Source organism: Euwallacea fornicatus, unplaced genomic scaffold, assembly GCF_040115645.1.
Source record: "Euwallacea fornicatus isolate EFF26 unplaced genomic scaffold, ASM4011564v1 scaffold_95, whole genome shotgun sequence".
Taxonomy (NCBI): Eukaryota; Metazoa; Arthropoda; class Insecta; order Coleoptera; family Curculionidae; genus Euwallacea; species Euwallacea fornicatus.
This window is the reverse complement of record NW_027096063.1, coordinates 126,837-151,009: the sequence shown is the minus strand read 5'-3', so window position 1 is coordinate 151,009 and position 24,173 is coordinate 126,837. Positions and strand designations below refer to the sequence as shown.

Genomic DNA, 24,173 nt, shown 5'->3' with positions numbered 1-24,173 from the left:
TGGAGGATATATTGAAAATTGTTTATAATTAAGTGTTTATTAAAAGAAATTCTTTTATATTAAATAAAAATAGATAGTGCGGTTATTAATTTTGCTACCTTCTCTTAAATTTTATTTTTCGAAGAAAACCTGTAATTTAGGTACATGAAGGTGTAACGATTTTTGATTAGTCATATGTTTATCTCTTATTTCGAGTAATAAAATATGGGGTGTTCTATTTAAATTAAGCAAGTTATTTCCTTTCAAAAAGAATACAATTTTCATGTTATTTTTTGGACGCACAGTATGAGATATTTCAATTTTAATCATTCTGGCATAAAATACGTCTCATATCTAAGGTTTGGTATGAATTTCGATTTACTCCAGTTTAAGTGCTTCAAAACAAAGTTTTTAAAATTGCATGATTTAAAAAAAAAAACTTAATTATTCAGAACCGAGCGAGCCTTGATACAGTCAAGACGTGTCTGGTGCGAATAAAATAAACATTCTTATCAGTGTAGAGCGCAAAACAGGAAAAAACATAACAATACACAAAAATTCATCGGCCAAAGTGATAGTTGGGGGCATGGAGACAGAGGGGACCTCTGAATCAGAAGGCCCCTCCCAGCCTGACATGGACGGGTTTGTAACACCACACAGCAGAAAAAAAAGGGGTAGACCCAAAAGGCAGGACAGTCAAACTGACAACCGATCAAAGAAAGTTCACACTGAAGTCGATCCTACACATACAACAATACCCAACAGACCTTCAACATCAACCCAACAACCAACAACTACCCAGAAACCTGGGTTTATCAGATACCAACACACATTCGCCATAACCACCCCCTCAAATACATCACGCATTAAGCTGGCAACAATATGGGAACAACACAACCCAAATAACAAAGACGTAATAATCAAACAAGAAAATCAATACCTGCTTAAAACCAACAACAGCGATGCCACCACAGCTACTCTTAGGACACTTCTGAGCCAAGAGTTAATCACAGCCTTATAGGCTAGAAGACAACAAACAAACCACAACAAACTCATCTCTGCCCAAAATAATTACTCCAACATATTCGGCGGTGGTGACGGGCGTGGAAGCTGAAATTACGGATGAAATGTTCCACAATCAATTAAAAAGAATGGGACTGCAAGTTAGATATTGCAAACGGATAATATCACGAGCGAGAGGGGTGCCGACGCTCATGCTTCGTCTGATCACGGGTGACCAGGGAACATACGAGAAACTTATGGCTGAACGACGTATCTTCTGCTTCAATAGATCTTATCGAATTACTGAAAGCAATCCTCCTAACCCCATCCCTGCGCCATGTGGGAAATGCTCCAAGTATGACCACACCACCGAGAAATGCCCGAATGGGGTGAAATATAACAAATGTCTGGGACCCCACAACTCACATCAATGTAAGTCTCCACTGCCACCAAAATATACAGCATGCGGATCCGAGGAACACGCTGCGTGGAGCACTAAGTGCCCCCGCAGACCCACGGCGCCGATACAAGACATCCCAAATGTAAGAATCAAAAGCGCTAACAAAAACACAGCCCAACTCCCATTAACAAAAACTGCGGATAGCCGAATCCACGTCCCAATAACAACGCACGACTTCATAATTAATAAGTACAAAAATAGCGTCAATAAAAATAGTGAGGTAAACCGCGAAGAACTACTCAAAAAATTAAGACACCGATTCGTAGAGGACTTTAAGATCGATACGACCGTAGTTTTTTTCGGAAATCAAATGTATATACTTATGTTCGACCTAAATAATCCCAACTCACCTTCTCCAACTGATCCCATCAGCCACATCAGACAGACAACAACGAACATACAACAATGACTCATAAACTAATATACTCCAACATCAACGGACTAACCCAAAAAAACACACACTATACAATTACATCGAACAAAAGGACATGGACGGTTGCCTACTAGTTGAAACTAAAACCAAGACAGACCAAACAATAAGCTATCGTAACTGGACACACATTACTAAACACGGATACCAAAGGTCCAACGCTAGGGGAGGGGCGATAGCATTATGCAAGCCAACACTTAGGATGGGCAAGGCAAACCCTCCAGTACTCAATAACAACCTAAACGAATGCATTCACTTCACACTTCCTTTCTCGACCGAAAAAATCCACATATTCGTGGTATATATTCACCCCTGCTCCGACATCGAACCAAACATCTTTACCAAGGCCAGCCTATACAAACATGCCTTGATGGTGGGAGACTTCAACATCAACCGACGAAAAAAACAGCAACTCAAAAACTTCCTAGAGAATTCCGACTTCGAACAACGACACACACCACCCACCTTCCTTATGCCACAAAACCCTGACTCCACACCTGACATACTACTACACACGAAGAACCTTAGAGACAACGTTAAAAACATAAACCTAACCAACGAACTGGGATCAGACCATCTGTCCATCACATTCAATATTGACTTAAACCAAATCCAACACACTCCCCAGACTCCAATGAACACAAGCAATAAACTTAACTTAAACAGGACCAACACAGACCAGGTGAAAAACTACATAGACAACTACAATCCGAACCCATTACTATTGACCAGCTTCAAGCACAAATATCTCTTGCAGTGCAAAAATTTACACCCGAATTGAAAAGATCTTATTACGCACATACACTACCCAAATTCGTACAAAAACTTATAAAACACAAAAGAGAACTATATAGATTATACACACGCACACAAGACACTGACCTAAAAAAAAAACATCAATAGTCTCAACAAGAACGTCAAAAGACTGATATATCAATACAGACAAAACAAATGGCTGGAGACATGTCAAGAAATAGAAAGGGATCAAGGAAAGACAAACTGGCGGAAAATCAAAAAACTTGCAAAATACAAAAAAAAACAACCCTATTACTAACATAAACGAAAACGGAAACGAACTCTTGACGGATAAAGACAAGGCTGACGCATTTGCCAGACACTATCGGAGGGCTTTCGGTTCTTCGACTAACCCCAAATTTGACAACAACAATTTCAACCTTGTAAATGAATGGTATAAGGACTTCTTCGGCAGCAACAACAATGTCAAAATGCAACCAACTTAATTATTTCGAAATCCTTAAGATTTGGGACAAGTAAACCTTAATGAAACTTACATTTATTTTTCTCAAGAAATCTAAAACGATATTAATATATGGGGTGTCCTATTTAAAAAAATATAACTGATATTTCTCACTTATTTAGAACACCCTGTATAAAACGAAAACAATTTTAGAATGTGCCCATAATCGAGTTCTATATAACGCAAAAAAAGAAATTCAAAATATTAAATTGTTTAGCCGTAATCTTCCGAGACCGCACTAAATGACCACCCTGTATTTATATATTTTATTATTTACACGCGGAGTTATAATAATAATAACACGAGCCACACATGAAATGGCCATTCTTCTAGCTTTAAGTTTAGGTCAGCTACTTTTTAATTATATAAGGAGAATCCCGATTAGCATAATTAGTCATTTTAGTCTCTGCTTTCGAGTGCTGCATGAACCTATGATTTTGTATTTTCGAAATAAATATATATTTTTTTAACTTAAAATAAAAAATTAATAAAATTATTCAGCCGAGTTGTGATGATAATGCGACCGGCAATGTGTAATCCCTACGACCTGGGACTTTGGTAAATCATTCTATTTGCACGCAAAGTAAAGTAAAGATGTGGCGTTTTATTTCGTCCAAGTTGCAACGTGAAGCAAAATTTCGTTTTCTCACCGATACTTCCGAAAACCGAAACGACGTTTACGTGCTTTAAAAGATAGCAATGGTGAGGTCTATGCTAATTGTGCCAAACCTTGTGTATATAAAATTGGATTTGTTCGTTGCATATAATTATTTTATTTTCGTTAGATACTTAGATATTTTAATAATTAGGGATCTTTCTTTTCTCTGTCAAATCAGAAAACAAAAAACTAAAACCTTAATATACAACGAAGAAATCCAATAGCGATGTTGACGGTATATAGAAGGGTTTTAATTAGTTAGGTAAGTGTGCATGTGTTACGTGAAAAGTGAAAAATAAATCAATTTTGGAAACTGTGTAGGTGCTTTCACTTGAGGTTTGTATCTTAAAATAAGTCCCAGATTCGGCATTTTAATTTGTTGCCATCCCTTAAAAAAAAAAACACCTTCTATGTACCGTAATGGAACGGATCATCCGTAAAAAATATCCCTCCAATATAACTATACAAAATAAAGTACAGGGCCATTCACGCTATACGATACACCATAGAATGTTTTGTAACCGAAATACGAAGATTTCAAAAAGTTCCAATTTAGTTTAATTGCTAGCTAGTTAGCTAACTTGAACGTTAGAGACATTAAAGTATTAAAGTTACATTTTTACAAAATGTTATGTTACGTTATACAAAATTAATTTGATACTTTGATCTGGAAATGAATTTTGAAATTATTGAAAACTTATTGTCAAATGGCGTGAATGATCTTGTACCTAGGGTATCTCTTATCTGTACGTAACGTGAATCGGCTGTGAGAAAATCTTTTCCAGTTTTTCTTACTTCTACGTTATCCTCGTTATCCTTCTGTATGTTTAACAACGACGATTTCTGTTCTTGTTTGAATCCTTATCCACCGCAAAGTCTCGAAGCTATGTTGCTACGTTGTTGTTTCTTTTGTCCTTGTGCAACTCCTACCGTCGTACCCACCTCCTTTTTTCTTATTCTTTAGTTAACCTAAAAAGGCTTATACCAACATTTGTGCCATTACAAAGAATAAGTGATGTATTGACGGAATAATTTTTTACGTCGAAGCAAATATTTAAAGGAATGAGGAAGGGAATTACAATTTTTCCTTATTACAATTATTTTTTGAATGAACGTTTTGGTAATAATGTAGGTGATCTTACCTCCAGAATCAAATATGTGTATTTACAGTGTGTTTCCTACATAATAATAGATGAAAGTTTTGGGACTGGGTTATTCTCCGAGTAATTTTAAATATTTTATTCTTCAACAGTTTTAGGAAATTTTAAAATTAATTAATTTTAAATAATCCAGTGGGAAACTGTAGCTGTAGGTTTTGATAAATTTCGTATAAAACATTTATCACCTTGTATCTAGGAAACAAAGCATTTTCCTTACCTTTAGAAACTACACTGTAAAAAAATATTAAAAGAAATATACATGTTGGGTGCAACTTAAGTGATGTCATTAATTTTAAAGGATGGTTCCTTGTATTTTATGAAAAAATGGTCATATAAACGTTTCCTAACTTGGATTAGTTTTATTAAAAAAAAACAGGTTTTATTAATTGTGCGTATTAGCCCAGATTTTTTTTTAATTATAGAGCTCGATAAACTGCACAATTTCTTCGAAAATGGCCTGATTGATATAAAATTCAAGGCCTACTACGACAGTTTCTAAGAGCAAAATTTTAATAACTCATATTAGCGATTTATTAAAATTTTTGCTCCTAGAAATTGTCGTAGTAGGCCTTGAATAGTACATCGACCAGGCCATTTTTTATGAAAATGTGCACTTTATCGAGATCTGTAATTTTTAAAATAACCGGACTGAATCGTAAGATTTATAAACTTTTTACAGACTAACCCCAAAACAAATGAGTCACAGTGTATGAATGTGTATGTTTACTAAAAAAATAATAATATACAAGTAAAATTCTCCCTATGTAGAACTTTCTGCTGAAATATAGTGAAGAAACTGAAATATAGAACTAACCTGTGGTAAAAAATGATTTTTGTTAAAATAGCTATATAAAATAAACAGAGAAGTAACCCTACATATTACAAACACATTACAATTTATTTAAAGAATAAAAAAATAATATATATTTAAAATGCTAAAAAAATTGAGAAAAAAATCCATTCTACAAACAACTATAAACAATGCGTTTTATGTCCTAACTATAAAAACTTAGAGTTACAAAAAATTATTAGTTTTATTTATTGATATTTTACAGTTTCTTACGTTCCCTATAAAATAAAAAAAAGTCTGTAAATTTGAAGGTATTTTATTGTTAAAATGGAGGAACGCCTAATTTTTGGGTTAAAATATTGAGCTATTAATGTTACACACACTTTGTATTACTGTTGTATTGTGAATTTTTTCTGACTACATTCTAACAACAATTGATGAAGGACCTGGGTAAAGTGACGAGGCCCTTTCTAGATTAGTTCCTTACATAGAGACCCTACTTCTGTATAATAGTAACCTTTTTTACTCGTACCATGTTGGAAATAAGCACTCGATATTCAAATTGAAATCAACTTTCTATGCTTACCTTAGATCTTTTCTTCTCCACCATGTTCCTGTTCCTTTTTACCTTGCTTACAAATTTACTAAATGCTATTTCTGCTGCTGAAAAAAAATTACTAAAAAATTACTAACAAATCCCAACTCCCTGTTCCCCCTGAGAGAGTCGATAAAGAAAACTTCGATATATCCCTGGCCCCCCTTGATCTTGTCATAGAGAACCCATGTAAAAAACATGTTACATGTAACATGTTTGCTAAAGGGAGCAAATAATGCCCTCTTACCTCTTTGCTAGTAACTGAGACTGTTTCGAATCAAAGTTCTGATTGAGCAAGACCTACCTACCTACTGAAAATGTGTTAAAGTATGTCTTTTGTAAAAGCTAGATGTGTGAATCAATTAATAAGGAGCAAATTAATGCAAATATTGAAATTTTTGACCAAAATTCCCCTGTACTACTTGCTTACTAGCTCGTTAAGTGTTCTTCTAAAACCTTAAATATGAGCATAGTGGTGCAATCTTCTTTCTAGGTTAACACAATTGAAGGTGCTTCGCTCTATGAACCCTACGTTTTACCTATTTGAGCGAGTCGCCCATTACCATGTGTAGATGACACCCTCACTACCTGCAGCCTCGATAACCATATCAAACCACCTCCTACTGGTGTCCCCCCTTGCTGCTGCTGCTTCCAAGATTTCCTCGTTTGATGCTATGTTAAAGTTTGATTTTAGGTTCTTACCTAATATACCTTAACGTTCTTTTTGTCGATCTTCTGTCTCGGCCCCCATTTTGAACCCCTTTGTGTGAACGATTCGAGGAGGATTTCGTGGATAAACCGCCTTTCTTTCGATGATATCTCGATATATTCATACTTACTCTGTAAATGTTTGAATGTGGATTTTTCCTCTTAAAACAAAAGGATTGATCCGTTCCTGATGCACGAACAAAGAACTAATGAATAATTTCTTTGACGATAGGATGGGTGGTTCCCGTCTGGGACTTTCCCTTCTGTTAACTTTTCGACTTGTGACAATCAGCTCCCTCTGAGATCGCCCTCTGGAAACGTACGTTTTTTACGATTCGACACGATTAACACAGATGGAGCCACCGGCGAAGAACCATTCTCTCGCTAAATCCGGTGATATATACTAGTAAAATTAGTCTAAGCTCCCGCCGTCTTTTCGCTCAGGATTCGGACCAGTTAACGGCAGCGGCATATGTTGCTGCACCTCTTCGAGGGGCGTCGTGAACGGTCTCATCGGTGTTGGCCTCATTGATAATTCCTCCGTTTGCTCGCTCTCTGGGAGATGACTCCGACGTGTCTTATCGTCATTCTACCGGATCTAACAATTGAGTGCGAAGACCCCCACCAAAGAGGGATCGGTCGAGAGGCCGACTCCTCGTCAAACTACCTGGAGGATTTCTTCCTCGACGTAATTTTGCGTTGCATCTGTTTCTTTGCCAAACCTGGTGTCGTACAGTGTTACCGGATTGGGCAAAAAATCCTAAATTTCAAAGAACCTTGAAATTTTTTTTTGAGATTCTGGGATGAAACTGCTGCTTTTCTATGAAATGAATTTGAAAAATTTTCAAATATTTCTCAAAATTCAAGTGAGCCCCCTTTATAACTCGGCCTACTTTTATTAAAACCCCATTCCGGCAATTTAAAAATGACCCATGTAAAATAAATACGTGAAATATTGTGAATCGGCAAGCTTTAAAGATAAAGAACTCTCGACTCACTCCTATCCAACGATTGACAAAAATATTAACGGTAGCATCAAATGCGTAAGAGCTTAAAAAAAATCACTTTTCGAATGGAAAGGCAAAGAATATATATTATAAAAATAATGGTGAAAATTATATAATTAAATGTGGAATGAGGTTTTAATCCAAGCAGCAACGAGGTACTTTATCTGAAAGGATAATTAATTTTGTGCCTCTGATAAGGTCTACTTGATGTATTTTGAAAACTCGAAATATACTTTGAATTCGTTTCGTAACGAGCGGAGACTTAATCTTAGAATCTCAAAGTAAAAATCTTACCTTTTTACTCCATTACGCATCTCCAGACCTCCCTAGATCTGTACGTCCTATAACTTCATTCGATCGTGGGAAAACGCCCTGAATAACGTTCCTTATGATGCGGCCGAAAATAACAGTAACAATAATAAGAATAATAATAGTAACAATGCTCCAACACTCTTTGTTATCTATTATTAAATGTTTACTTTGTTACTGTATGACTTGTGCGTTCGACAAATCCGTTGATGACGATGATTTTTCCAAAAAAAAAATCACATAAACCCTAAAAATCTTCGTCCCCCCTTGGCGCTCGAAACTAACTAATATTAATGATTATATGTGCGTCAAATGTCAGTTTTGTGCCTTATGCGAAAATGTCCCCCCTGATGTATCGCAGGAAAAGTTTAATTTATTTCCGAAGCTCTGTCCTTATTCTGGGATAATTTTCTCAGTTCGATGAGATGTAATGAAAACTGAACCCTAGAACGCTAAACACCTATCTTTTCGAACGTGTATACCTCCTAATATAAATTCACTAATTCCCTAAGCTGAAAATTATTAAATTGTCGGAAAGAAAACAAAATGGCAACGCCGCTACCGCAAGAAATCATACACGCATAATCGGTTTCAGAATTATTGAGTTATTACGGACATCTAAACCCTAAAAGGCGACGCTGACCTCTAAGGCCTTATCGGTGCTGGTGCCCCATTTATGATTCCTCCGTTTGTCCCCGTTATCTGGGGGGATGATTCCGATATGTCTTGTCGTTGTCATTTTTCCGGATCTAAAAATAAGGTGTGAAGACCCCCAAAAAGAGGTCGGTCCAGAGGCCGACTTTAATGGATGCTGGAGGGTTAATTTACATTAACAAATAAACGTAAATTAACCCTTCGAACATCCCCTCATCATCTCCTTTGTACTCAATGTCGTAGAAAATTGATAAATAATAGCAACAATTGACCATCTCTCTCATCACCTTCTTTTGTTATAATTTTTACCTGTAAATCGACATTAACAAATTTCATTAAGCAAGTGGTAGAGAAATGCTCGAGTTATTAACAAAGTAATTTTAGTTTTAACAACTTCAAAATCATATTCGTATATATCTCTGTGTAATTAGTTTAAAGCGCTTCTCGTTTAAAAAAAAAAAAACGAAAAAAAATTGAAGAAACATTTTCCCCAATGGCAAATTGGCGCCTCCTAATATGAGCCGCTCCCCGTATAAATAAAAATAAACGTTTGTTATAACAAAAGAAGGTGAAAATTATTTCAATTTTCGGAGAGTGAGAAAAATGGCAACGTCGCCACAACGACTGATACAAAGCGAGGTAACGACAATTCTTAGGAAGAATTCGCCAAACGTTAAAGTGTTTAGTATTCACCTATAATGGATTTCTTTAAATGGCATTTTTTAAAGAAAACTATCTGATGAAATTCCGAAAATAATTATATTTAAGTTACATGTGCATCCTCTCACATAGACGAAATTCAAAATAAAATTTCCAAGATGCTGAAAGACGAAATCATAATACCATCACAATCTCCTTGGTCATCCCCGATATGGATAGTACCAAAGAAAATGGATGCCAGTAAAAAACAAAAATGGAGAGTCTCATAATAGATTACCGGAAAGTAAATGAAAAAACCATAGACGATAGGCACCCAATACCAAAAATATCAGATATTTTGGACGTTGTAGTTACTTCACCGCCCTAGATTTGGCTTCCGGGTTCCACAAAAATCGAGATGCACCCGAATTCAATGGAAAAAACAGCATTCAGTGTAAAGAACGGACACTATGAATATATCCGTATGCCGTTCGGACTAAAAAATGCGCCGGCAACCTTCCAAAGGGTGATGGACAATGTCTTGTATATATGGATGATATCATAAAATTTTCCACGTCTCTACAAGAGCACATCAATAACTTAAAAATGCCTAAAAAAAACTGGAATGAAAATTCAATTAGACAAATCAGAGTTTCTGCGTAAAAACATGGAATTGGGGCAGATAATAACTCCAGAAGGCATAAAACCAAATCCGAACAAAATAAATACAATAAAGAACTATTCGATTCCTAAAACGAGTAAAAAAATCAAATCATTTTTGGAACTAATAGGATATTATAGAAAATTCATTAAGGATTTTGCAAAACTAACAAAACCAATGACACGATGCCTAAAGAAAAATGAAAGGATCGTTCATAGTCCAGAATTCGTGAATGGTTTTGAAACTTGCAAAAACGTCCTAATGAACGACCCTATATTACAGTATCCAGATTTTGAGAAACCATTTAACTTGGCAACAGATGCCTCAAACTATGCCATAGATGCTATAGGTTTTATCCCAGGGGCCAGTGGGTAGCGATCTACCTATAGCATATGTTTCTCGTACCTTAAATTCCGCAGAGACCAACTATAGCACTATTGAAAAAGAACTACTGGCAATTGTGTGGGCTGTAAAATACTTCAGACCCTATTTGTTTGGGAAAAGATTCAGGATCATCAGTGACCATAAAACTCTATAATGGTTATTCTCTGTTGGATAATGCTTTCTTTCATAAGGCAAAATTAATGAAGGTATGACTTCCATCAGACACATAAACTATTCGATAGATGTGTTTGGTCTAGACTTTTTGGGATGATATGTAAACACACAGGTTCGACGTATGTGTTTTTAGAGCGATGCTTAATTATTCAATTCATTCCTTTTCTACGTCCTGATATAAGAAGACACTCTTAAACTCTATCGGACCGCGCATATCAGAAAATAGAAAATCATAAAGAATTAGTGTGTTTTCTTTAATCCTCATAACCCAACAGGTTATGGGCCCAGATATAACGCAGAAAATTTTTTTTAATAAAAAGTGGAAGAACTTATAAACAGGTGTTTTAATAATTGTGTGCAGTTCAGTGACTAATAATAAGAACGATGCAAAACTTTAAAGTGAAACGTAACATAAAAGCCTTTGACGGAGACCGATACAGTGTCTGGAAATTCAGAATACGTGAATTATTAACTGAGCTTGATGTGATTAGTGTTATCGACGAAGAACTCCCAGAAGAACCTACTGAGGACTGGAACGAGGCTAACCTAACTGCAAGAGGTACTATTGTTGAATTTTTATCTGACTCCTCAGTTTTGCTCAACCTACAAAAACTGCAAGAGAAATAATACAGAGCCTAGATGCAATTTATGCTCGAAAAAGCGTTGCCACTCAACTTACTCTCCGAAAAAGGTTACTAAGTTTAAAACTAAATGCAGACATTCCGTTAATCAAGCACTTTTCGATCTTTGACGATTTAATTACGGAATTACTGGCTGCTGGAGCAAAACTGGAAGAAAGTGATAAAGTATCACATTTGCTCATTACATTACCCACATCATATGACGGCGTGATTACAGCAATAGAGACTTTATCAGAAGAAAATCTTACCTTAGCATTTGTTAAAACTAGATTACTTGACCAAGAAATAAAGATAAAACAGCAAAGTGCCGATACCAGTGCGAAGATATTACATGCTGAAAAGAAAAACAGCAAAGAACAAAAGAAAACAAAATATTTTCGCACTGAAACATACAAAACAAAATTTCCAAACAAACATCAAAATGCAAAAAGACTAAAGTGTTATCAGTGTGGAAGAGTTGGCCACATTAAAAAGGATTGTTACCACTATAAGAGGCATATCCAACATCAGGAAGCTATTAATAAACAAAGGACAATACAATCAGTCCAATTGGATGCCTCAACAAAATCTCACGGTGGTTTTGCATTTATGACGGGAAACCATGGATCGCCACATGACGAAAACAAGATTTCATTTCTTGTAGATTCGGGAGCTTCAGACCATATTATCAACAGGAGCGATTTATTTTCCAGTTCCTCTGATTTGATGACTCCAATAAAAATATCGGTAGCAAAAGCCGGATCTTACATAAAAGCTACAAAAAGAGGAACTGTTAACGTCATCAGTAATATGGGAATTGAAGGAATTCTGGAAGACGTTTTATATTGTCCAGAAGCACCTCACAATCTGTTATCAGTGTCTAAAATGCAAAACGCCGGAATGGCAGTTGTCTTCAATCAGCAAGGAGTTGAAATATACAAGAATGGCAAACTGATATTAAGGGGTAAAGTATTGAATAATCTATTTATTGTAGTTTTTGTTGTGTCCTCAAACTCTGAGACTTTTAATAAAGAAATAAACTGTGTAAGAAATAAAGAATTCTATAAATTATGGCATCAAAGGTTAGGTCATATTGGTAAATTTAAGTTTAATGAACTAAAAAGTAAACAAATGTTTGAGGACACAAATAGTATATTAAATGTGGTACCCGATGACGATATATGTGAGGCCTGTATAAAAGGTAAACAAACACGGTTACCTTTTAAGAGGGCAAAAGACAAGAAACACATAAATCGTCCATTATTTGTTGTGCACTCCGATGTTTGTGGGCCAATAACACCCTCCACATTAAATGGCAAAAACTATTATGTTACGTTCATAGATGAATATACTCACTATTGTGTAATTTATCTGATGGCATACAAATCTGAAGTTTTTGCTATGTTTCAAGATTTCGTTTCAAAGAGCGAATCTCATTTCAATTTAAAATTAGTGCACTTATATTGCGATAATGGTAGGGAGTACCTGTCAAATGAAATGAAAGAATTTTGTGTTCAAAAAGGTATTTCTTATCATTTAACAGTCCCAAGAACTCCACAGTTAAATGGCGTATCTGAAAGAATGAATAGGACGATAGCTGAAAAGGGGCGAGCTCTGATGAACACTGCTCAATTAGAAAAAGTGTTTTGGGGAGAAGCCGTTTTAACAGCTACCTACCTAATTAATATATCACCGACTAAAGCACTTAAAGAAGCCAAAACACCATATGAAAAATGGCATGGCAAGAAGCCACAGTTAAAATATTTAAGGGTGTTTGGTTCGACAGTTTTTGTTCATAATAAGATATTAAAAACAAAATTTGATGATAAATCTTGGAAAGGAATTTTATTAGGGTACGAATCAAACGGTTATAGAGTGTGGGATGTGAGAACTGAAAAGTTTGCAACAGTTCGGGACGTAATAGTAGATGAAACTAATTTTTTGGTATCTAGACCAGTGAAGACAGGGTCTAAAGGGGTTGATATTGAAAACTCCAGGTTTGAAACTGATGATGGGTTAGAAACATCAGTAGAGTCTCTGAAATCTGATACATACAATAAATCAGATGTACTGGAATTTAGTTCTAGTAAAAAGGGAAAATTAGACAGCAAGTCTAAGGAACCGCAGGTGGCGGTTGATAAAAGTCTTAATAAGGGTAATAACAATGAGTCTTGCGAACTCAGAAGGAGTGAAAGACTTAAGTCTATTCATCCTGTGTCATATGATGAAGAATCTGTTGACAAAAATTATTTATTATGTGCGCAAGTTTATCTATGCCAAGTTCCTAGTTCATATCAGGAGATTAAGGAAAGAAGTGACAGGGTTTATTGGGAACAAGCAATCAGAGATGAAATTGATTCACTTAAAATTAATGAAACATGGACTTTAGTGCCAACACCTGAAAATAAAAATATAGTTGATTGTAAGTGGATATTTACAATTAAAAACGATGAGTTTGGTAACCCATCAAAGTACAAAGCTCGATTAGTTGCTCGGGGTTTCAGTCAAAAATATCTAATAGATTATGATGAAGTTTTTGCGCCAGTTGCAAGAATTTCAAGTTTTAGATTCATGTTGTCTCTTGCAAATCAGTATAATCTATTAATACATCATATGGACGTAAAGACAGCATTCCTAAATGGAAAATTGAATGAAGAAATTTTCATGAAAGTGCCCGAAGGAATAGAAAGCAATAAAAATGTAGTATGTAAACTAAATAAAGCTTTGTACGGTTTGAAACAAGCAGCAAAATGCTGGTTTGAAACATTTGAGCAGGCCATTCATCATTGTGGTTTCCAAAATTCACCAGTTGAACGTTGTCTTTACATTATGGATAAAGGCAACATTACAGAAAATATCTATGTGTTGCTGTATGTCGACGATGTGGTCATAATTACCGGCAATAATGAATCGATGATTAAATTCAAAAACTATCTGATGACTAAATTCAAAATGGTTGACTTAAAGGAAATTAAATTTTTTGTAGGGATAAAAATTGATAGAACCGATAATAAAATAACTTTGAGCCAGACTTCTTACCTTAAAAACGTTTTAAATAAGTTTAACATGTATGACTGTAAACCTGTAAGTACCCCTCTTCAAGTTAACTTAAACTATGAAGCTCTCAATTCCAATGAGAAATATGATAGTCCCTGCAGAAACCTAGTTGGTTGTTTAATGTATGTTATGGTATGTACTAGACCTGATTTAAGTACAGCTGTAAATATTTTAAGTAGATACGTTAATAAAAATAATAAAGAGCTGTGGATTAATCTAAAAAGGGTACTGCGATATATCAAAGGGACAATCGATGTTAAACTTACCTATAAACGAGATGAATATAAACATATTTTATCTGGTTATGCCGACTCAGATTGGGGAGGCAGTTTAGATAACAGAAAAAGTACTACTGGATATATATTTAAATTATTTGAAACCAATGTAATCTGCTGGAATACAAAAAGGCAAAATTCAGTAGCAGCATCATCTACTGAGGCCGAATACATGGCACTATTTGAAGCCGTAAGAGAAGCTCTTTGGCTAAAATCCTTTGCAATTTCTATCAAGCTAGATATTTCAGAACCAATTATAATTTATGAGGACAATCTTAGCTGTATAAGTATAGCAAATAATCCAACAAGTCACAAAAGGTCTAAACATATAGATATTAAGTATCACTTTACCAGAGAACAAGTTGAAAAAAAAACAATAAAATTAATATATATTTCCACAGATAATCAAGTAGCCGATTTGTTGACAAAACCGTTGCCATCACCTAAATTCATGGAACTAAGGGACTCCATGGGTGTTGAATAAACAGTCTAAGTGTTGATTATTTGAAGTTTTTTTAGTAATATAGTTATATAGTTGATATTGGCTATTTAAAATCGATTAAATGATCTGATTAGGTTTTTCTGGGTTTCCCTAATCCTTAGCAACAAATGTTGGATCATTTTTGTATTCTCCCCAGGCTTTTGCGAGTCCATAAGTTGATGTGTCTTAAGTTTATCGGGACATAAATTTTGAGGGGGAGTGTTGGATAATGCTTTCTTTCATAAGGCAAAATTAATGAAGGTATGACTTCCATCAGACACATAAACTATTCGATAGATGTGTTTGGTCTAGACTTTTTGGGATGATATGTAAACACACAGGTTCGACGTATGTGTTTTTAGAGCGATGCTTAATTATTCAATTCATTCCTTTTCTACGTCCTGATATAAGAAGACACTCTTAAACTCTATCGGACCGCGCATATCAGAAAATAGAAAATCATAAAGAATTAGTGTGTTTTCTTTAATCCTCATAACCCAACATTCTCCCTTAAAGAACCCAATTCCAAACTTGTAAGATGGAGACTAAAACTAGAAAAATATGATTACGAAATAGTATACAAAAAAAGAAAACTAAACACCAACGCTGATGCATTATCCCGAATACACATCAATCATGCAGAAGAAAACACTATCCCAGAAAACTACCCAGACGACATCTCCCTATTAGTAAATCTTGGTCTTAATAACGACGAGTTAGAACCTCATTTAAATGCAGATGACATAAATGAAATAATCGACTCCTGGAGTAAAGACATTAATAAGGAAGCCACAGCTCCACCAGGCGTACAACTAACCTCAAACAACGCACGATTGACGAACGGATCAACGGTACATAACACCAATGACCAAGAAGAAGATAGCAATACTGTACATCCAAGCGTAGAAAAGCCTATAATAAGAGCACCATGTGTAGAAAAATGTGTCAATCAACACCAAACCCAGTTAATATTTATAAATAATAAACAAACAAACAAAAATCTCAAAGTTATAAAACAAAAAAATATTTAATAAACCAAAATTAAGAATATTTATTAACCACAATAGTACGGAATAGGATATCTGCAATCTGATTAAAAATTGGTTAATTCCAAAGATCACACACTGCTCTTGCACTTCTTGGATAAAGATTTAGAACTCATAAATTTAAGTCTTTCAAAAATAATTCCTTTAAACTTTTTATATATAATAACTTCTTAACTGATGTAACAGACGTTGAAGAACAAAAAGTAAAAATTCAACTATATCGCGAATCAAAAACATCTCATAGAGGAATTCAGGAAAATTTAAAAGCAATAAAAAAATACTTATACTGGCCAAATATTGACAATAACGTACGACAATACATAAACACATGTGAAACTTGTCTGAAAGCTTTAAATATGAAAGGCATCCCAATAAGTTAATTTTTAAACCTACTCCTTTTAGGTGGATGAACCCTTTGACCACATATATTATATCGACGTTTACAAAGCCCATAGTCAATATTTCCTAACATTCCTAGATTAATTTTCTAAATTTAGACAAGCTTATCCAATAAACAGCGTTTCCGCAGTGAAAATCCTCAACAAATTAGTAATATTTATATAACGCACTTTGGAATACCTAGGAAAATCACTGTAGATAACGATCATGAATTCAAAAATAATCTTGTGCAAGAATTTTGTAAAACTCATAACATTGAAATACATTACACCACATTATACAACCTATCAGGCAACAGTCCTGTCGAAAGATTTCATTCTACTTTATCAGAAATAATTTTAACCCTTAAGAAAAATAAACAAAGAAAACGTAATAACACTAATGAATTACGCTCTTTTGTCTTATAATAATTCTATCCATTCCGTAACATAATATTCACCTTTCCAAATTGTTAGAGAGAAAATATCATACAAGAACCCTTTTGAATTAAATGAAGCGGACAAAATCAACGAATATATGCTAGAACACATTGAAAACCTTAAGACCTTACAAAAAGACGTAAATAACAAACTAATAAACAAACAAACACGATCCTTATAAAAAGCTAATAAAAACAGAAAAGAAAACGTCAAAATTAATAACAATAAGGATTTATACAGAAAAACGCATAGAAACAGAAACGAAAGAAAAACCAGAGATAGATACCAAAAACCAGAAAATCCAATAAAAATTTCAAATAATAAAATTAAGACAAAAAATAAAGCATATCATAAAAATTATCTGAAACCCCAACTATTTGTTTCAGGAGAAGAGAATCATGAATCTAACGACGATAACTGTGATTCTGATACTCCCCTCAGTATTTATCTTAAAGTTAAAACCCGTAGATAATCCCATCCTTCCCATATCATTAGGACAATCGAATATAATCACGTCCAGACATACATTCATTTATCATGTAAATACCACTAACATTTTATTAACTCTACACCAAATTAGGCATGTAATTAACCATTCTATGAAACATTCTATAATCTCAAATGACTCTCAAATTTCAAGTAAAACTGTTAACACTAGACGTAAGGTTGATTAATGCATGATTCTCTTAGAACACCTCACCCAAAGGATCGGTATCTTTAACATCACTAAAGAACTACATCGAACTAAGCGAGGTATATTCAACATCATTGGTAAAACCTCTATATGGTTATTTGGAACTTTAGATAACGATGATAAAACCTTCCTTGTCAACTATTTAAATAATCTAAAAAACAACAACAAAACTCTAGAACCAGATTTTAACAACCAGAAAACTTTCCTAAAGCCATTTTCAGACAGTTATATAAATAAAATTCAAAATATTAAATCAAGTCAAGATTAACTCAATTTGGAAATAAAACAAATATCGCAACAACTGGATATTGAGCAATAACACAACATAATTTTTAATATAGCAGACATGAGTTTTAGTCAACTTCTGAATGTTCAGCATATAATTGATAACATCAAGAATACAGTTACTTTTACAAAAATAAATATTTTACATCCATCTATTCCTCCTCTAAAAAATTTAAAAAATATACTATATATAAATTAAATGCCCTATATGGCTCTGAGAAAATTATTAAATTCAGAAATAAACTTAACTACTACAATTATTTTGGAACACAAGTAGAGGTAAAAAAAAATTATATTATTCAAAATTCATATTCCAATCACGATGTCTCAATACAGATACCTCCATATGTACTTCGTCCCAATCCAAAATCAAATCATCATCCTAAATCATCCTTATCTACTACTCAACACCGAGAATTTTTGGATAACCTCCGAAGACTGTAACAAAATTGAAGATTGGTATATGTGTCAACAAAGCTATCTAGTCAAACAACAACCCTGCCTAGTTCGCCGAGGGAAAATGGAATGCTCCTGGGACCATGTCTTAGTAGAAAAAACCCATGTTCAGCAGATAAGTGGAAGTGACGTTCTAATCATACCCACCATACCGGACACAGTACAAACTTTCTGTGCAAATAATGGATTCCTCAAAATCTCCAAACCCACTATTATAACTTTGAAAAAATGTTATATCATAATTAATGGAAAGACATACAAGAAGGAAGAAACCACCAAAAAAGAATACATATTAGAGCTCCCGGTAGTAAACGTACCAAGATTAACAATAACAGAAAACACTCAGTTAACCCTCAAGAAAGTGAAGCTAGAAGACCTAAAAAGACTTCATCAGCTTTCCAACGCCTTACGATTGGAAACGTATTCCAAGAAAGGACCAAACACCCACCAATGGACAAACTCTTTGCTAATCTGTCTATTAGTTTCGTCTCTTGTATGTTTAAGATATCTATACAAAAATCACAAATTGAACTACTTCATGAAACAAACGCCACCACCTCAGAAAACCTCGGAACCCACGTTTTCTGAACTTAAGAAGGAAGAAGTCATGTAGTCCACACTAGCCCATCCAATGACATTATCAATATATACCACTGGACTTTATATTGGACCTCATTAAGACCTCATCGATAGATAACTGTATAAAACCACCCTTAGAATAGTTAAGATTTTCATTATTCTCATAATATTCAGTTAAGTAGTTATGCTGTAAGTCTGATCAAGTTTATGTTATTTCTTGCAAGATAATAAAGTTGTTTTTAAATTCGTTTAAAAAAACCATTAATCGAAAAGAAGTAACTTAATTCGTGTCATAGGAATCCTTTCCCACGAGACTGCAAATCGAATATTTCCTTGGAAATTGCAGAGCCAGCAAACTTGCAATATAAATGGTTAGAATTACTAATTAAAGGAGCTTCTTGATGTTTAGACTTATAATAGAATATTGGTGTAGTATTCTCTGCGTTTTTTTTATCTTCTTTTCCTGGACTAAATCGTAACATGTATATTAATTAATACTGTTTTGTCATCTATGACTGTTATTTTTTACGCCACTATTTAAAATGTGTTGTTATGTTACAATTTTCAATTATTAAACTACCAACAAAAGGTTGGTGGATTATTTCAAAGACACGTTGTTGATACATTGTAGTAGCCACATAAATGAGAACCGTAATAAAGATGTATCAACTAATTTAATATAATGGAAATTTAAACACAAATTATTGTAATTTTACTTAAATAAATATTATCTTCCGATAAACATTTCTCACATTGTTAATAAAACAATACCCTAAGATGAAAAAAGCAAATTTCTCAGTCCAAATAAATGCAAAATATATGAGAACTCTTTGAAAGTATAGATGTGGTTGCTTTTGGAAGAATAAAAAAATTGTTAAATGATTAGGGCTCAAACCACCAGAAAGTCAGGCACATCCAGTTAACACTTAAAACGCAAGAAAGTCCAATTTTACTTATTCTAAATTGCAAGTAAAAATGATGGACCAAAGTTGACTGTACGTACCTTGGTGAAAGCCGTGGAGCCGTGGAAAAAGCCCTACTTTCTCAACCATCCCAGAAATTGAGGACCCAACCGATGCTATATCCCGAAGACTCTGAAGGATAATGATAGTTGCTTGCTCTAGTGGATAGTAGAATCTTTTTAACTTCGTCGGGGTAGAACGCGGCAGTATCACATGTTTTGGCTGTGGTTTCTGTGCACTAAAATAAGAGGAATAGTTATGGGTAAATCCCAATTACAGGGGAACAGTCGATTAATCAAAGCTCGATGAAAATAATGTGGTCCTCTATGAAAGACCTACTACTTTAGGACAATGTTAATGATAAGTTTTGATTGCGTTGGGAGGAAGGGAAATTTTATTATTAGTTCCCATATATCGGGAATAGGAAAGCACACATTTTGTAAACGAGGAATCGTTGGAAAACCCTCTAGGAATGAGTTTCATTTTTTTTCTTACCTCTTCTTTCTTGTTTCGTTAAATATTCTCTTAATCGATCGGGATGAAACCCTTTCTTATTTTTTGCTTCTCGGTTTTAAATGAGATTATATTTTTATTTCGGATCCAATAGTTGAAGTCAATTTCTACTTTTCTGCTAATGAAAAACAAACGACGAACTTTGCCGGTCCGATTACTGACACGTAAATGTCATAATTGTCATTCGATATGTTTGTCGGGTTAGCAGTCGTAGTGTTTTCGCTGTCCGACCTTAGTTTATCTTTAGGATGTAGAGTAGTTTTTAGGTACTAGTAAATATGTATATGTCGGAGATTTATTAGTCCTTAAGTGATAAAGTGTAATATTACTAGCTGATAATATGACGAAGGGCAAGCTGACAGGGCCACCTTAAGGAAAAGCTCTGTCGAACGAGGTCGCCACCATCAAGAGCGAAATTGAGAGGCCATGTGTGCGGGCCTTCGTGGGAAACAGGGACTAGCAAGTACCTTACCCCTCGGATTCGAAGGACTCGCGAGATCTGGAAAACGAGAAACCGAAAAGGGACAGGCAGATTAGATTGGCAATTGACGAGAAGCGTTCGTGTAGTAACGAATTCGTTAGTTTTGCACTTTTTCTATTCTTGCTTTTAAAAGTGAACTAAATACTTTATATCATCATGGAAAACCTTCCTATTGATGATCCGACATATATTTAAATAGTACACAATAAACTAAGAAAACTTATGATTATAAAATTTTCCAGTTTATAGTAACAGGATTTTAATAGTCGATAGATCTTTTCTTAAGATGAAAATGTTATGTAAATATATATTGAAAACGGCTCAGTTTTTGAAATACAGGATGGCAAATTTAACTTTTTCTTTTCATTTTTTTTAATAATTCGCGCAAATATTAAAATATAGCCATGAAATTTGATATTATGGGATTTTTCGCAGGGCCGAACTTATTTTTGTTAAAATTTTCGTCAAATTTACAGAAAGCGCCATATGCAACGTACTAGTGAACGTTGAAATGATGATAACTTTTTTGTGCCTCTTTATGACAACTTTTTTCTATTCAAAATAGATTCCCTGTTTATTCTTTCCTAAGAAAGGTACTCTTGTTGTAAATTACTAAAAGTCACTATTTTTGAGATATTTTGAATTTAATCCCTAGTGTTCGGCTTGCTTCTACAGGGGAATTGTGATTGAATAGTAAATAGTTTATTTCGCCAATTTTTATATGATTAATAAATGTTTCTTACTTCATTTAACAACGTTCTTAATATTATGACTATTACATTTAACATTATTTATTTACCATTTAACATTTTAATATTTTAGAACGAAATTAATACCAAACACTTTTTAATTGTTATTTAATACAAAACATAAAAGTAATCATATTTCAATTTATCTAAAAATTACTGGCACATGGTCCCATATTTTAAAAATTGAAATGAATAATATTAACACGTTAAAATCTCTAAATAAAATAAATACATAGCACCGAAAATACTAACTGAGATTATTGAAGCGGAACTTGAACTGGTTGTCAAGCCACTGTCATAACTAGCAAAATTAACACTAATAAAAACACTGCTCCCCGAAGACGTACAGCAACATATGCCGCTGCCGTTAACTGGTCCGAATCCTGAGCGAGAAGACGGCGGGAGCCTAGATCAATTTTAGTAGTATATATCGACGCGAGAGGATGGTTCTTCGCAGGTGGCTCCATCTGTGTCAATCGTATCGATTCGTAAAAAACGAACGGTTCCAGAGGGTGATCTCAGAGGGAGCTGACCGTCACAAATCGAAAAGTTAATGGAAGGGAAAGTCCCTGACGGGAATCACCCATCCTTCCCTCAAAGAAATAATTAATTCGTTCTTTGTTCATGCATCAGAAAAAAATAAATTCTTTTGTTTTAAGACGAAAGATCCAGATTCAAACATGTACAGAGTAAGTAAGAATATATCGAGATATCGTCGAAAGAAAGGGAGTTTATTCATGAAATTCTCTTCGAATCGTTTACACAAGGGGTTTCAAAATGGGGGCCGAGACGGAGGATCAACAAAAAGAACGTTAATGTATATTAGGTAAGAACCTAAAATCATACTTTAACATAGCATCGAACGAGGAAATCTTGGAAGCAGTAGCAGCAAAGTGGGACATCAATAGGAGGTGTCTCGATATGGTTATCGAGGCTGCAGGTAGTGAGGGTGTCACCTACACATGGTAGTGGGCGATTCGCTCAAATAGGTAAAACGTAGGGTTCATAGAGCGAAGCACCTTCAATCGTGGGGACCTAGCAAGAATTAAGGTTCTCAAAGAACCCTTAATGGGCAAGTAAGCAAGTGATACAGGGAATTTTTGGACAAAAATTTCCACATTTGCATCAATTTGCTCCTTATTAATCAGTTCACACATTTAGCATTTACAAAAGACACGCTTTGACACATTTTCAGTAGGTAGGTAGGTAGGTTTAGCTGGATCAGAACTTTGACTTAATAGAGCTTCAGTTACTATCAACAAAGAGCTAGGAGGGCATTATTTGCTCCCTTTAGCAAATATGTTACATGTAACATGTTTTTTACAATGGTTCACTTTGACGAGATCAAGAGGGGCCAGGGATACATCAAAGTTTTCTTCATCGACTCTCTCAGGAGGAAAAGGGAGTTGGGATTTGTTAGTAATTTTTTTTCAGCAGCAGAAATGGGATTTAGTAAATTTGTAAGCAAGGTAAAAAGGAGCAGGAACATGGTGGAGAAGAAAAGATCTAAGGTAAGCATAGAAAGTTGATTTCAATTTGAATATCGAGTGCTTATTTCCAACATGGTAAGAATAAAAAGGGTTACTATTATACAGAAGTAGGGTCTCTATGTAGGGAACTAATTTAGAAAGGGCCTCGTCACTTTATCCAGGCCCTTCATCAATTGTTAGAATGTAGTCAGAAAAAATTCAAAATACAACAGTAATACAAAGTGTGTGTAACATTAATAGCTCGATATTTTAACCCAAAAATTAGGCGTTTCTCCATTTTAACAATAAAATACCTTCATATTTACAGTTTTTTTTATTTGATAGGGAATGTAAAAAACTGTAAAATATAGAAAAATAAAACTAATAATTTCTTGTAACTCTAAGTTTTTATAGTTAGGACATAAAACGCATTGTTTATAGTTGTTTGTAGAATGGATTTTTTTCTCAATTTTTTTAGCATTTTAAATATATATTATTTTTTTATTGTTTAAATAAATTGTAATGTGTTTGTAATATGTAGGGTTACTTCTCTGTTCATTTTATATAGCTATTTTAATAAAAATCATTTTTTACCACAGGTTAGTTCTATATTTCAGTTTCTTCACTATATTTCAGCAGAAAGTTCTACATAGGGAGAATTTTACTAGTATATTATTATTTTTTTAGTAAACATACACATTCATACACTGTGACTCATTTGTTTTGGGGTTAGTCTGTAAAAAGTTTATAAATCTTACGATTCAGTCCGGTTATTTTAAAAATTATAGATCTCGATAAAGTGCACATTTTCATAAAAAAT

At 34.2% G+C, this 24,173-nt stretch overlaps 1 long non-coding RNA gene across 3 annotated transcripts; it reads right to left on the bottom strand.

Moving 5' to 3' along the window:
* Nucleotides 1-8,606: 8,606 nt before the first annotated feature.
* On the bottom strand, nucleotides 8,607-20,772 carry LOC136350067 (uncharacterized). 3 transcript variants are annotated; one of them, XR_010734055.1, is made up of 3 exons: nucleotides 20,637-20,772; nucleotides 20,183-20,379; nucleotides 8,607-9,105 (listed from the first exon to the last, which is right to left on the bottom strand). It is a non-coding gene; the product is annotated as an uncharacterized lncRNA (long non-coding RNA). The 3 variants fall into 3 exon arrangements; XR_010734054.1 differs by lacking the exon at nucleotides 8,607-9,105 and adding an exon at nucleotides 17,697-18,582; XR_010734053.1 differs by lacking the exon at nucleotides 8,607-9,105 and having other exon boundaries at nucleotides 17,697-20,379.
* Between the last annotated feature and the right edge of the window lie 3,401 nt (nucleotides 20,773-24,173).